Source organism: Rhinatrema bivittatum, chromosome 13 (genome assembly GCF_901001135.1).
Source record: "Rhinatrema bivittatum chromosome 13, aRhiBiv1.1, whole genome shotgun sequence".
In the NCBI taxonomy this organism is placed as follows: domain Eukaryota; kingdom Metazoa; phylum Chordata; class Amphibia; order Gymnophiona; family Rhinatrematidae; genus Rhinatrema; species Rhinatrema bivittatum.
The window spans coordinates 76,951,888-76,964,351 of record NC_042627.1 but is presented as its reverse complement, the minus strand read 5'-3'; the positions used below and the strand labels follow the sequence as shown (position 1 = coordinate 76,964,351).

General features: G+C 40.9%; 1 protein-coding gene across 8 annotated transcripts in view; it reads right to left on the bottom strand.

The window, feature by feature from the left end:
* Positions 1 to 11,972, bottom strand: part of MEF2A (myocyte enhancer factor 2A) — a 183,501-nt gene extending 171,529 nt beyond the window's left edge. For 3 of the 8 annotated variants that reach the window (XM_029574544.1, XM_029574537.1, XM_029574540.1), the window contains exon 1: positions 11,727 to 11,967. The gene's annotated coding sequence lies outside the window, so the exon portion shown is untranslated. Of the gene's footprint in view, positions 1 to 11,491; positions 11,599 to 11,726 lie in introns of those variants that run through there. The other 5 variants (XM_029574535.1, XM_029574534.1, XM_029574543.1 and 2 more) reach the window with 4 other exon arrangements.
* Positions 11,973 to 12,464: the final 492 nt, after the last annotated feature.

Sequence of the window (12,464 nt, the reverse complement as noted above, 5' to 3'; positions counted from 1 at the left end):
TTTGACAAAGTTCCTCATGAGAGGCTTCTAGGAAAAGTAAAGTCATGGGATAGGTGGCGATGTCCTTTCGTGGATTACAAACTGATTAAAAGACAGGAAACAGAATAGGATTAAATGGATAATTTTCTCAGTGGAGGGGGGTGGGCAGTGGAGTGCCTCAGGGATCTGTACTGTGACCCGTGCTTTTCAAGATATTTATAAATGATCTGGAAAGGAATACAATGAGTGAGGTAATCAAATCTGCAGGTGATAAAAAAGTATTCAGAGTAATTAAATCACAAGCAAATTGTGATAAATTGCAGAAGGACCTTGTGAGACTGGAAAATTGGGCATCCAAATGGCAGATGAAATTTAATGTGGATAAGTGCAAGGTGATGAATATAGGGAAAAATAACCCATGCTATAATTACACAATGTTTGGTTCCATATTAGGTGCTACAACCCAAGAAAGAGATCTAGGTGTCATAGTGGATAACACATTGAAATCGGTTCAGTGTGCTGCGGCAGTCAAAAAAGCAAACAGAATATTAGGCATTATTAGGAAGGGAATGGTGAATAAAACAGAAAATGTCATAATGCCTCTGTATCGCTCCATGGTGAGACTGCATCTTGAATACTGTGTACAATTCTGGTTGCCGCATCTAAAAAAAGAGATATAGTTGCGATGAAAGTGGTACAGAGAAGGACGACCAAAATAATAAAGGGGGTGGAACAGCTCCCCTACAAGGAAAGACTAAAGAGGTTAGGGCTGTTCAGCTTGGAGAAGAGATGGCCGAGGGGGGATATGATAGAGGTCTTTAAAATCATGAGGGGTCTAGAATAAGTAGATGTGAATCTGTTATTTACTCCTTCAGATAATAGGATAAGCGGGCACTCCATAAAGTTAGCTAGTGGCACATTTAAAACTAACTGGATAAAATGTTTTTTCACTTAACGCACAGTTAAGCTCTGGAATTTATTGCCAGAAGATATGGTTAGGGCAGTTAGTGTAGCTGGGTTTAAAAAAAGGTTTGGATAAGTTCTTGGAGAAGTCCATTAACTGCTATTAATCAAGTTGACTTAGGGAATAGCCACTGCTATTACTTGCATCAGTAGCATGGGATCTTAGTGTTTGGGTACTTGCCAGGTACTTATCCAACCTGCAGTGTGCCACAATAGATGCAAGAAGGTACCTCTCAACAGGGGGAAGTATTGGTATTTCATATTTAGCAGGGCAATACGTTTTGGTTTTTTTTAATGTATTGATTGAATGGCTGTGTGTGTCTGGCTACCAAGTGTGGTGGTGTGTGCTGTTTTTAAGCACATGCTCATGACACAAACATGGCTATGTCCATTTTGCATATGTGAGACTGGCCAAGTAATTGCACGATACTCCCAGGGAAAATAACAGAAGCTGCATGGACATGGCAGAGTTCTGGCCCAGACTTATGCCAGTGTACTTAGGTCTAAGGGTTTCTGCAGACAAACCAAAACACATATTTACATGGGTAAATAAGTATAATAGACAAGTCTATAGGTGAAGTGGATAATATAAATGAAGTGTTGATAATGGTTTCACCTTCTACAAGCTCTAAATATCTTCTTATGGGCCATGATAAATATCTTATTTTATTATCAAATAGCTCCATTTGCGCCCTACAGGCCAAACTAATTTAGGTAAACAGAGCTTAGCATGTTTGTAGAGACAGCAGCTCCTATCAAAACGAGTGTCACTTACTGGACATGGATGAGAAACCTAATTAATTATTCTAGTAGTTCCTAGACACTGCCTGCAAAGTGAGCCAGGGAACAGGATTACTAGAAATAGTCTCACATCCATTACACACTGGGCAACTATTTGGATGCTTATTTTGAATCGCTGCTATACTTTACTCATTCACTGGATACTGTATCAGATACATTTATAGACTATCCTTAGTTTAAAATACACTGCTGCTGTTTTCCTCAAACACTTGCTAGGGCTACATTTAAAATGAATACTGGCTGCTATTCTATTCACCATTCCTCAAGAACAGGATGTAATTTGTTTTTCTCCCCTGAAAAAAACACACACTATTCTAGAGAAATCACTGCTAAGAACAATTAGATAACCAACATTTTAAACAAAATTCTGCTCTAAAAAAAAAAAAAAGTGTAGTTTGCAGGTTAGTTTAAATAAAAAGTTAGAAACTGTACCCAAATATACAAGAAAATGTTAAGAAGCCTTAAAAATAGGTGACTATTATACAATGGCCACAAGAAAAGTTTTATTTTGCAAGAAAGTCTGCACCCTCTTCCAGAATGTTCACTTTTTGTTGCATTAAAACAATGTTTGTTCCAAGTATCCATACATGCCAAGTGAAAAATATATTCCAGAATTCCTTAGAAAATGAAGTAGGAAAAAAAAAGTTGGCTAACATACACACACAGTTCTGTAGCAATCCTAAATACTTAACGTTCTGGTGTTAAAACTGTGGTTATTCACATGATAGAACCAGCATGGATTGCTGAATTTTTCTGCTAGGTAGTGCATCATGCTATGGGGATGTTTCTCATTGGCAAGAACTGGGGTACCTACCAAGACAACAAGGGGCAATGAATAGAGGAAAAAAGTACAGAAACATCTTTGAGGAAAATCCACTGTCCTCTGCAAGGAAGCAGAAACCTGGACAGCAGCTCACCTTTCAGCATACGACAACGTGAAACGCACAGCTAAAGCTAGACTGGGTGGCCCAGGCAGAGCCCGACCTCAATCTGATTGAAAATACGCACTTGATGTTACATTTACCAGGTCAATATTGGAGTAACTGAAATCTCTCATTATGGTTAGTTTCCCTAATTTCTCTTACCATTTCACTGTCTGTCTCATTTTGGCCAGGAAGATTTATTTTATTTATTTTTAATTTTTATATACCGGAATTCCTGTATACAATACAAATCAGTCCGGTTTACATGAAACGAAAAGATTGCCCTGGTCTGGGAGGTCAGACCGGGGTTTTTTTTACAAAGAACATTGAACAATAACAATAAATACTTAAATTAAGCCAATTAGCATGTTAAACTTAAATTAAACGTAAAATTGAATTTTAATTTTGGAAAATATTGTATATTATTAACTGTAATACAAAATATTCCCAAGTTCAGTCAGGATAAGGCGCTTAGTTATAGATGGTTAAGTTATAGATGGTTAGGATAGTTAAGATGGTAGTAATACTCCTATTGCTATACTCTTCCAACACACAAGGGATTTTTACCCATAAAGATTCAATTGTGCATTTAGTTCTTTGGACTCTCCTAGCCAAAGTCACCACTATTAGGAAGACAACTTTCCAGGTCAGGAATTTCAGTTCTGCCAAGTCTAAGGGCTTGAGTAGAGGTTCCACGAGTGCTACAAGGACTACGTTAAATGTCCCATGGAACTAGGGCTTTCTGCGTATGGGGACTTAGGCGATGCAGACCCCTCATGAAACATGAGATTAGTGGATGTACAGAGATTGGGGCTCCGTTCTCTTGTTGATGTTATGCTGCTATGGCACTAACTTGTATACAAATTGAGATTGTTGGCCCTGTTTGGGACAAGTGATGGAGATAAGAAAGTAACTGTTTTGGTTGACATGTGAAAGATTTTTTTTTTCATGTGAAAGAATTTATTTAAATTGTTTTTTATAATGCCTATACAAATATTCATGAGGTCTAAGCGGTTTACAATAAAAACAAGGAAAAATACATTAATATGAGTAAATAAAATACCAGTAATTTAAGAAAAAGAGCATTGTACACAAAGTAAGCTTTAAAAATCAAGCAAACAGAATAGTAAAAGCAATTGTCAAATAGTATATAGAATTGTATGTTGTCTGCATATAGGGAGAAGTTGATTCCTTAACATGTTTTCACACCACAGAGTAGCGGCATCTGCTAGAGATGTAGGGACAGATACTGGAGGTGCTCCTGGCTTTACAGGCTCTTTAGGTGGCCATATCAGGTAGTCAGAGGGTAGAGTTCTGTTCATGGGAATAAAGATGCGAAGAACTCCCTTACTATCTCTGCAATTTGTTCCACTGCTTATTGGGACCATCGTCCTGGAGACTGTGCTGGAGCCTCATCGTCAATACTCAATATTTGTTCTTGGTTAGTAGACAGTGGTTGTCCCAGTTGTGAAAGGAACATACTGGTTCTGGAGTCTGTATGCGTAGACCTTTTTTTTTGTCATAGATTAGATGTGAGCAAGATTCCGAGTTCACTAGTAGGAAACTGAATGGTTGTTTCGTAGGTGAAGTAGTGTCCACTTGGCAATCGGAGAGGTGGCAAGGCTGCCAGATAATGTTGTATAATGGATCCCCTCGCATATGTAGGGGGTGAGGGTCTCCCTGTGGCTGGGTTGAAGATGCAGGCTGTTCTCTGCATAAGCAAACTGGGGAGCAACTGTTGTCCAGTGCCCTGTGCAGATTCTGCCGGAGCCCTTGGAAGTGAATAATCTGCTGGAGCATGGATGACCTGGTTCCAGTTTGTTGCAGTCAAATGAGTGGTCGAGAAAGATTGTCGACTCCTTCAATTTTTTGCTGGCAGTGACCCCATAATTTGCTCCACGGAAGCTTTCTTTCTATGCTCCTTCAAGGCATGTAGGCTCTTAGTCTTCTGTGCGGGCTGCATCATTTGTGATGCATTGCGTGGTATATGGGGCACATGGTACGTTGTCTCTGATGCAGCCTGTGCCACACTTGGTGATGCGATATGCACAGACGAATGCTTTTGCGTCAACTTGGCTTCTAGGCCGGTAAGTCTGGTGCCAAATGGTGTTTCTTCGGCGGTAAGAAGCTGTGTGACTTCACCTGCTTCGGAATAGCTTTTTTTTTTTTTATTTACTCTTTATTGATTTCAAATCATTACATGAAATGAAAAGAATCTTATCCAAATAAAAGAAAAAACAAAACAATATTCATGCATAAGCCCACATTAGAGGGGGATAATATGAAGAAAGAAAAAACCTCTCAAGATCTACAGGATTAAAAAATAAATAAATAAATAGTTCCCTTGGAAGCAAATGACACACTTACAAGGAAATTTCAAATAAAAAGATGCCCTTAAGTCTAACACCCCTTCGAAATAGCTTTTGAAGCAATCTTTGGCACATGGGTTGATCCAGGGGAGGCTGGCCAGCGCTCCTGGGGAGGAGAATATTTACTGCCCACATTCCTTCTCCGGTTCATGTGGAGGATGAATCTCCAGACTCCAAGACTGTGGAAGCCATGATGAGAGATTTTTCTTTCAGGCGAAGTCGGGCTATTTTGTCCACCCATTGTTTCTGCACTCGGGGTGACATAATCCCTGCAGGAGGCCTGATCATGGTCCAGGCTGAGGCATAAGTAACAATAATTATATTCATCTGTTATGGATATATGTCCACACAAACAGTACTTGAACCCAGAAGGAAATCTTCCTGGTAGACTTTGGAACACTTAAAAGTGCTGTTTGGTTTTGAAGAGGCGAAGACAGTAGAGGAGAAAAACAATTCTTGAAAGAGAGAGACAGGATTCAACTGTCCATGTGTAGCGCAGACAAAAAAAAAAAAAAAAAAAAAAAAAAAAGAGGTACAGAGAATTTTGGAACGCACGGGAAAAGCAGCGCATGCCCAGTTCAGCAAAGCTTTACTAGCTTTGAGAAACAGCTTCGCCTAGTACCACCTGATGACATCACTCACTGAGCTTGGCTAATTCAGCCTGCTTATCGACCGAAAAAAAAAACGTAATCTGGGCATTAAAAATGTGCACTAAAAACCAAAGTACAGTTTCTAAATGCCCAGATTACTACATCAGCTTGTATTTATAGGAAAAAGCCTTATTAAAAATCAAACCTTAAACAGGCCTATGCAGAAACTTGAATGTTGAAACTGCATTGCAATTCAGCACAGTTTCATATATATTTTTTTTAAACTCTGGATGCACTAAGCTAATGGTAAGCCAATGCATTGGGAAGTAAAACATGCATTTACCATGGGCTAAACACATATTTCAATCTCCACACTGACAAATCACCCCATCACACTCCACGCAAACTCTACTAGATGCACTTACAGCCCTCAATTTCACACAACTCATATACCACCCAACTCACAAAGCAGGCCACACACTAGACCTGATGTTTACCAACGATAAATTCCGATCAAACCCCACTGTATCAAACACACCAGTTCCATGGTCCAACCATCATCTTATAAAATGCCATACTCTTGTGGAAGCTAGCAATAATCCAGAAATAAACATCCCATACTCAAATACAGACCTGCATTTCTCCTTGAACCCCTACAACAAGAACTTGGAACGCAATTAAAGAACCTTGACTTAAACTAACAACAACGCCACACACTCTTGGCATAGAATAACCACAGAAGTTGCCAACATTAACCCAGAAAGAACCAGACTGATAAGGAACAAAAGGAAAACAGAGAACCTGTGGTTCAACAAACATTTAAGAGACACCAAATCAACCCTAAAAAAAAAAAAGAATGGCGCAGAAACAAATGCCCACTAACGCTAGCCAGATACTGAACCTACTTGGCATACTATAAAAACATGATAACCAAAACTAAATGAGATTACTACAGTAAGAAGATTCAAAACTGCTCAACAATCCACAAACCCTATTCAACATTGTAAAAAACCTCACTGCAGAAACATCAACACAAACAAAAACCTAAGCAATGAACTTGCAAATTTCTTTAAAAACAAAATCAGTAAAATCTCTGAGAACGTAATCAAAACCATGAACCAAAATATACAACTAACCAACACTAACTTATCACCATGGTCATTCTTTGAACCCATATCATCCACGGAGACTGAAAACCTCATTAAAACAATAAACCCAGCACGTCATGAACTTGATACAATTCCCACCCATACACTAAAAAAAAAGAGATATCTCAAGTCATATCCCCAACAATAACAATCAATCAATAAATCCCTTGAAGTTGCAGATCTACCAGACTCTCTCAAAAAGGAAACAATTAAGCCCATCCTAAAAAAAGTGAACCTTGACCCCAATGACCTAAATGACTACCAACCCATATCTAACTTACCCTTACTTGCAAAACTAACAGAAAAGGTTGTATTGAAACAACTAGATGAACATCTGGAACTAAACATCCTACATCCCACACAACATGGCTTCCGAAGACAACACAGCACCGAAACACTACTCATCAAAGCTAACAAACACTGTTCTAAAAGGGTTCAACAATGGCCAAAAATACATTCTCATCTTACTAGTTCTATCTGCAGCATTCGACATGGTCGACCATAAAATCCTAATTCGACGACTAACCGAAATAGGCATAACAGGAAATACACTAGCATGGTTCTCCTCTTTCCTTCGAAATAGATCATTCCAAGTAGCCATCAACAACTCCCTCTTGAAACCGGAGTGCCCCAGGGATCCACTCTATCTGCCACCCTGTTCAACATTTATATCCTACGCTGTGCCAACTACTATCAAATCTCGGCATCACCTATTACATGTACGCGGACGACATCCAACTTATCGTCCCTGTAACAAACACAATAAAGAATGCCCTCAACCTTTCAGCCACATATTTACCAACATAAAAAATACCTTAAATCAAATGAAACTATGCCTGAACATCGACAAGACCGAATACATTCTGCTTTTACTGGAGTAGATCCCTCAGGAGGTACAGCCTTCAGAACTTGGCATTAACAATCCAGGGAGGCTGGATCATCTTTTTTCTAACAATGATACCATTCTTTATGTATTCTAAACTTCCACTGGCTCTCCCTATTGATTTGGCACAATATTTAGCAACTAAGGTCATCAGGTATAGTCACCTCACATTCCTTTCTGGCTTGATATTTGTCAGTACTTCATCCACCTTTGTTTACTGCTTTGCTGGGTTTCTATGCCCTAGATGCAAGATTCTGTATTTTTTACATTACATTAAATTTTAACTCCCACATTCAAGATTTCTTAAATCTCATGTTTATACTGCCTAAGTGTCAAACACATTGCACATCTTAGTGTCAAACAAAATGTATCTTCTCCTCTAGTAACTCAGCAATATCACTTATGGGAAAAAAAAAAAAAGATAGAACAGAGCTAGTCTCAGGATATATCTTTCTTTCACCCTGCAGTTAATCATACTCAGAGAAAAACTCAGCCTCCCTAGAGAAAATCTCCGTAATCTCCACTATATTGCCTATCACTCAACTAGTTTCTATCCCAGCTTATTGCATTAGGAACCAACCATAGGCTGCTCAACTTGTTTATGAGCCTCTTGTGCAGAAAAGTGTTCAAAGGCCTTACTAAAATCTTAGTACAACATATAGCACTCTACCTTGATCTCATTCCATGGCCACCCAGTTAAAGAAATGCATCAGATGTGTGACATGACCTCCTACTGCTGAATCCATGCCACCTTGGATCCTGCACTCTACTGGACTAAATACACTTATTTTTCTTTAGTAGCGATTCCATTCATTTCCCCAATATCAACATCAGGGCAACTGGCCTGAATTTTCCAGCCTATCTGCTCCAACATTTAAGATGAGAAAATACATCTGTATTTCTGAAGACTTGTGGAATTACTTCATTTTCCCAGTGACTTGTCAGTGGTGCCACCAGGACCTCTGAATTTTCATAATTTATTTATTTAAAAACTTTTATATACCGGTATTAGTATGCATACATCATACCGGTTTACAATGTAACTTTAAAGGCAGAAATTACAATGAACAGGGAGGGCGAACAAGGAGGAGTATACAAAGAGCAGGAGGTGGAGGAATTAAAGCAATAAATAAAACTGCAACGGACTATTTACAGGAATATACAAGGCGTAGGCAAGATACTTGCGGAAGTCAGTGTACTTAATCAGGGTAGGTTTGTCGGAAGAGCCATGTTTTAAGTTTATCCTTAAAAAATAATATCCTACTTAGGACATATCCTGTCTAAATGAACTGGAGTTCACCTCTCACTTCCAATGCATCTGTGATTCCTAACCATTCCTTTCTATGAATAAATGTATGAAAGCATTTGTTCAGTATTTTGACTTTTTCACAATGCTCACAAGCCCATCACTGCATTTTCCCTTCACTAATTAATCTAGAAAATAATCTTGTTGTCTTTACTGCTATAGCTATTGCTGCACTTACCTCTAGTATTATACTTTTCTGTTCTACTCCATTGTATACCTTACTTTTCCAGCCACCTCTTAAGTTATATATTGTTTGTTGCCCCTAAATGCTACTGCTCAATTAAGCCAATCTTACCTTGTCATAACAGGAGCATAGCATGATATCGCTATAATCAAATCATGGTTCTCATTGCACCATGTGACAGCCTCTGCTGTCAGTTTCCAGATTTATTTATTTATTTATTTTTTATAATTTCCCACTCTTTCGCTGTGGCCCTTTACACTTGTACAACCACAGAGACACATAAGAATGGCATGGGAATAGCCAATCTGAATGTTTCACGGTGAGAAATAGTCCACAACCCTGTCTAGTAATGTTAAACTCATCACCTCTATTCTTGCATAGACTTCTAGCACTCCAAGAACCTTTAAAAATATCAATTACATGGATCAAAACAGGGTATGTCAGATAAAAAAAAAAAAAATTTACAAATTTCAGATAAGCATCAAAATAAACTAGTTGCAAAATGACTGCTAGCCTCATGATTAGACTAATGTGCTGGGAACTAGGGATGTGCATTCATTGGTCGATTTGTTTCATTCGTTTCGCGGTACGTGTATCTCATGAATGGAGAGCAGTGCGCAAAACTGATGGCATGTGCGTATATAGGCGAGATACATGCGTACCACCAAAACAAAAATCAATCAACGAATGCACATCCCTACAGGCAACAGAGAGCTATGTTCAAACATTGATTCTATCACAGATGCTCACTTTGGTCTTAGCAAATAACTATCTCCCACTGCCTTAGGTTTCAACTTAGTTTGTAATTTCTCTTGGGAAGGAACTTATTATAGTTGTAAGTAAATTCTTGTAATGTGTCAGAGTTTAGAATGCTATACAAATGCTGAAATCTTCTTACATTATATTTTATTAAAGCTCCACAGCTAATTTAAAAACGCCTCTGTATGCTCCTAATTCATGCTATGTCATCTCAGCTCATTATCTATAGTCATTTACTGAAAGCAATGGATGTGTAATGCCCTTTAAAACATACTACAAGGGATAAGAACATGAAACCTTGAAAACAGTATATAAAATCATGCAAATACAATCCTGATCGCAAAAATAGTCAAAATATAAAATTATAATACAATAATTTACCAAACAAAAAGGAGTTTATAATCATATTAATCCCATATTTAATCAATAGGAAACAATTTGTAGAAATGTAAGAATTGTTGATCCTCAATACAGATTCCTGATGAGAGACCCTTTGTTCAAGAACCTCATGCTAACATAACTTATATGTGCTGGAATAAAAGGTGTCACATAACTAGTTTGACACTCAACATACCATCTATTGAAGTCTGCTTATTTCTGTGCATTTATTGGTTGTATATAACCCAGGAGTGGATTAATGAAAACATTCCCTACAAGTACATCCTTTATCAGAGTGATCAGTACTATAGTAATCTCCCCAAAAGGTCTCTCTCACTAACATGTGTTAATGCAATTAGGCATTGAAGCAAAGACTATATGCTATATCACATGATTGTTGCTACAATGCTGATAAAGTAAACCTTTTATCTCCCTGATATGCTGAAGTACCACACATGCAAGGGGGCCCAGCATTAGCAAGTCCATGATATAAAATATATCAAGAGTGCCACAGAAATGTATGCTCATCTCACTGAACCACGAAAATCCAACCAAAACACTGTCCTAGTTAATTTTACAACTGTGTCACCAATTATTTATTTGCCTATCAGGTCGCAAATCTATTGGATTTCTTTAAATCTTTTAAATTGTTTACTCCTACCTTCCCTAAAGGCTGTACAAAGTATCCCCAAAGACTGCATAAATCAGAAAAACAATTGGAGCACTAGTGTCACATGAAGATAAACTATTACTTTCCAGGGAAAGTTAAATCATGTCACTCCCGTTTATAGTCTCATTAAAACTTACAGTGAACAAGGTTAACCTGATGGCCCAGGAACGTAGGAGATCAGAATTCAGTCCCCATGCTCTGTGCCTGCTCCTCGAGATTTTGGAGCTGGGGATGCTGAGCAACAGCAACACCTCCTGCCTGGCTGAAGGCCACTCTCGTGCCAGACTCCCGAGGGAGCTCGGCCGGAGAGCTGCGACTGAAATGGGGCTCAAAGTGGGCAGAGAGAGGGAGCCGTGAGGCTGTGGACGAAGGCTCCTGGTGCCACAGCCTCAGACGAGGCCAGTTTCAATTAAGCGAGAAGCCAAAGCAACAAAAGGAAACCGGGGGGGGGGGACTTTCAGTGCAATCATACAAATGCCAAATGTTCTTACAAGCACAAAATTACTACTGCAATAACCTGGAAAGTGTTCGGATTTACCTAAAGCCACGGGACAACCACCTTTCACAAAACTGTCAGCAGTCCTCCATTATGGCAATTTAGCGGCACTTCTGTCTCTAACTCCGGATGCAAGCTTCCCTCCCCGTGACTTACCGAGGCCGGTGCCGACCCACGGCTCCAGCTGACAGAGCCCCAGCCCCCGCAGCGCTGCCTCACACCGTCCTGATGGAAACCTTGGCACCCGCTGCCCCCTCCCCACCCAACCCGCCCTCACCTCGCTCGCCGCGGCGGCAACGCCGTCCAAGGAAGCAGAAAGCGGGAGCAGCGCCACGCGCATCACATCCGCGGCCCTCGGCGGGTAACGGCCCCCGGCTGCCTGGAGGCGAGGCGGGCACGGGCGCTTTCACTCTCCCTTGCCGGGCGTTCCTCTGCCCTGCCTCTGACATGTACACACAGCCGCGCTCATTCTGTCACGGAGCGCGAGGCTCCGCCCCGCGCCGCCTCCCTCGCGCCCCGCTCCGCCCCCCAGGTTCCTCTGCCCTGCCTCTGACATGTACACACAGCCGCGCTCATTCTGTCACGGAGCACGAGGCTCCGCCCCGCGCCGCCTCCCTCGCGCCCCGCTCCGCCCCCCCCCCCCAGGTTCCTCTGCCCTGCCTCTGACATGTACACACAGCCGCGCTCATTCTGTCACGGAGCGCGAGGCTCCGCCCCGCGCCACCTCCCTCGCGCTCCGCCACGCCCCCCCCCCCAGCTCGGCGGCCGCGGGATCCCTCCGCCGGCGGAAGCGCACGGAGCAAAAACAGAGGCAGCAACAAACGCCGCCGCAGAGGCCGGCGAAGAGTGTCCTTAACGACGTCGCTTCCTTCACGTTTGGAGGAAATTAAATCCCCAGCGCCTCCAGCTTAATTATTCCGTTCAAGTCGCCGAAGCCTTTTCTTTTCAGTGGTGGAGGGGGGACTACAGGCCGTTGACGCGCAGGCGCCGGCTCGGAGGGGTCGAGTGACGTCAG